Source organism: Propithecus coquereli, unplaced genomic scaffold, assembly GCF_000956105.1.
Source record: "Propithecus coquereli isolate 6110/MARCELLA unplaced genomic scaffold, Pcoq_1.0 Scaffold162, whole genome shotgun sequence".
NCBI lineage: Eukaryota > Metazoa > Chordata > Mammalia > Primates > Indriidae > Propithecus > Propithecus coquereli.
Genome location: NW_012140747.1, coordinates 130,056 through 133,904, shown reverse-complemented (window position 1 = coordinate 133,904; position 3,849 = coordinate 130,056). Strand labels below are relative to the sequence as shown.

At 36.7% G+C, this 3,849-nt stretch overlaps 1 protein-coding gene across 1 annotated transcript in view; it reads right to left on the bottom strand.

Moving 5' to 3' along the window:
• The window catches only part of FIP1L1 (factor interacting with PAPOLA and CPSF1), a 72,009-nt gene that overhangs the window by 8,233 nt on the left and 59,927 nt on the right, over positions 1-3,849 (bottom strand). The window lies entirely within an intron of this gene.

Below are 3,849 nucleotides of genomic sequence, written 5' to 3'. Positions count from 1 at the left end.
TGAGATAATGTTAATGAGTCAGTCTAATGTTCTATGCTACTTTTGGTTTGGGGGTATTAAATGTAGTCTTAGATTTAAAAATCTTTGTTGAAGTCTCATGAGGAACCACCAATTTCAGTAGTTATTCTGAACCTTCCAATGAGGAACACATATGTTCTACCGGTCATGTGGAAATGTTTGCTTTTACTGCCTGAAGTTAAATGACCTTCTCTTAGCTTTACATTGATTCGTCGTTCGATTAAAGAGCAAACCTTCGCGATGACTTGTGTCTGGTTTCCTCCTTCTCTCTGTGTCGTCTTTCTCGGTGCCGCTCCTCCTTCTCCCGACTCGCTCTGTGGCGCTCGTAGCCTCTTTCTGCATATTCCCTGTATCTGTATCGCTCTTCATCACTGAAATTGAAGCAGAACAAGTTTTCCTGACAACTGGACAGGCAATCTGAAATGATTTCAAACTGTACGAGGAGATGTGCTCTGAAGTCCAAACCAAGGCCCCACGTCAGCATCTTGTACAGAATAGGTGGGGAATCAATATTTGTTGAATTGAGAGGAAAACAATGCTTGTTTCCAAATTAGTACCAGATCTATGAATACAAAATATATAATAATTACACATCATGTTAAATGACCAATTTTATTCTGTGTTTTCATAGAGGGTAATCCGAGATTTTATGTAACAATGCATTGGTTTTTTATTTCTTGAAAAAGTAGGATCTGCAACTGATTTTAATCAGCAGCTTCATTTTTTCTTTTGCTACTTTTAGAATTAAAGGCATATTTTTGTATATCTCAAATTTCTTTTTTAGACAGGGTCCTGCTCTATCACCCAGGCTGGGATGCAGTAGTCCAATCCTAGCTCACTGCAGCCTCAAACTCCTGGGCTCAAGGGATCCTTTCACCTCTGCCTCCTGAGTAGCTGGAACCACAGGGTGCATGCCAGCTAATTTTAGTAAGTCAAAATCTCTCATACATTATTTTTGTATTTTTTATAGAGATGAGTCTTGCGATGTTGCCCAGGCTAGTCTAGAACTCCTGGGCTCAACTGATCCTCCTGCCTTGGCCTCCGAAAGTGCTGAGATTACAGGTGTGAACCACACTCACCTGCCCGATACGTTATTTGGAAAACCTTGGACACACACTTAAGATTAAATGGCTATAAGGCAGAAAACAGATAAAGGTTCTTAAACCTCTGGTGTATCAATTACAGAAAGAATACACTCATCAAATAGGTATAAACATGAAAAACTGACATCAAGCTCTACAATAACCGTACAAAATGCAGAGACGGGGGATAGCATGGCTAACTTCAAATGAATACATCTCCATTTTCTGATTTAGGATAGAATTATTAATACAGACTGGTAAAACTGGGACTGATGGCTAGAGTTAAAAGGGGGGGTCTGTCTTTACCTCCCTAGACCTTTCTTCTTTCCATCTTTCTTTTAATACTTCAAGCCTCATTTTTTTCCTTCTTTTAGCACAGACATTAACACTTTCTACAATTTAACATCAAATTCTCTCATAATCTTTTAGAACATAGTATGTTAAAGAGCTTTGGTTTCTAAAATACATTTAATACAAATTTGCAATTTATATGAAATATTAAGGAATCTGAGAATGATAGAATCAGGTTAAACTAAAACCCATATTAAAATAAGTCAGCTTGTGTTCTCCTAGCGAAAGTAATGATTCAGTAATGCTATGCTGAATGCCAAATCATACTGCTAAGCCAGTTATTTGATACATTAAATTTTTAATGTTTAATTAAAACAGAAAATACATACATGCTTACACATTTCTGTGAACATGTACACATTGTTCTTCCTAACCATACCCACGCACTTCGTACCGGAAGGGCAGCAGCGCGGCGCCTGAAAGGCAAGGTGCCATGACAGGCGGTGGGGAGCAGTGGGAAGAATGCAGGTAGAGCACACCCAGCATCACACCCTCATCGCGCCACTTACTAAAAGAGTGACGAAGGCTGTTACTTAACCTCTCTAAACCTCAGTTTTGTCATCTGTTTATTGGCAGCAATCTTTTCAAGGTTTTTACAGAATTGACAATTTTTATAAAATGTAGGTACTCGATAAATGGCCGTCTTCAGTGAATTTAATGCTTAATTCTTCAGAAGAACTTTTTTTTGTAAAAGTTATTGACTCTATAATAATTACTGTCTTTGAAGTAGAAGAAACTAGCACCATAGCAAATGATTATTATTAACTCCTCTCAAAAAATAAGGTTCTCTTTGTAATGACTCCAAATAGATTTACATAAAAATAATTAAGGCCAATTATCTCATAATTTGTAACCCTCTCAGCCTAAAACCAAGTCTTGTTAGCTGAGGGGCCTTTAGATTCTGAAGGCAGCCATAAGATGAGAACCTTACAACAGACAGTGGGAGATTTAAGCCTACGCAAAAAATGTAAAGGCCCATCCCCTTTTCTGATGATAAGTGGCTGTAGCACAAAGGTTTCTCTGGGCCTGGAAATCATTAGAGCTCATTTCAAACATCCAAGAATGACCAGCCTTCTTTCTGGTTCACAATTAAGCTGCCTAAAAAACATGTTGAAACTGGTCTGTAATTTTCAAAACAATGGCCCTGTAATTTGTAAGAACACATACTACATGCTATATTGGTAAAATGTCAGTCTTTAGAAGCAACTGGCCTTTACTTATACTTCACTTGGATCATTCACAACACCACAAAATTCCATCACCCTTCGTCTCTCTGGCCTGAAACTTTTAGTCAAATTTACTCCTAACACCCTACAGCTCAGCAACCTGAAAATCAAACATGGTTTAACCATCAATGCTTTTAAGTTTTCAGTAAAATTTCAGTAACATCTGTACATGTATTTGAAATAGATCAGAATTTAGTCTCAAATCTTCTATAAACATTAAGCAAACTTACGAGTTCTAGCAAAGCAATTTATTTTACTCTTTTTTCCTATCAAGTTTTGCATTAAGTTTCTTACTTATGAAGATGTGCATTCTAGAGACAGCAGTGCTATCTCAAATATATTCACTTTCACTATGTTAGAAAGAATTCAACTGTCTGGAAAGCCATGCCCTTGAACTTAATCATGCGTTTAAAGCGGCTAAGTCCACAGCACATGTCCCACTATGCAAACACAAAACATACACACATGGATCGTACTGTTGTTTACTTATTTGGTCAGTAAATTTTTAAGTTACTACTATAATGTATAAGTCATATGAGGAGCTAAAGGAAGGAAAAGGGATTCATACATCCTTTTCAGTTCCTTCTTGTGCTTTCTTTTTTTGGTAAAGTTTTAAGATGCCAACCAGTCACAGCTTGACAATATGAGAAGTCTTCAAAAAGTTCATGCTCATTTACCATTCCAAAAATCCTAGGAATTATGCTCAATCTACTCTGCCCTATATTAATGGAACAACAAAGCCTGGATGACAGCACATCTGTTTATAGCATGGTTTACTGAATATTTAAGTTTCCAGGGCAAATCTTGTTTTCTCCTAACAATAGTAATTAATATCCATTCATGGATACATGTATATTTATACAGTCATGCATCACTTAACAGGGGTACGTTCTGAGAAATGCATCATTAGGCAATTTCATTGTTGTACAAACATTATAGAGCATACTTACACAAACCTAGATCATATAGCCTGCTATACACCTAGGTATATGGTATAGCCTATTGCTCCTGGGCTATAAACCTGTATACAGCATGTTATTGTCCTGAATACTGTAGGCAGTATTCAGTAATTGTAATTTAACACAATTACAATTGCAATGTAAGGTATTTGTATACCTACATATATCTAAATGTAGAAAAGGTACAGTAAAAATATAATCTTATGAGATCAC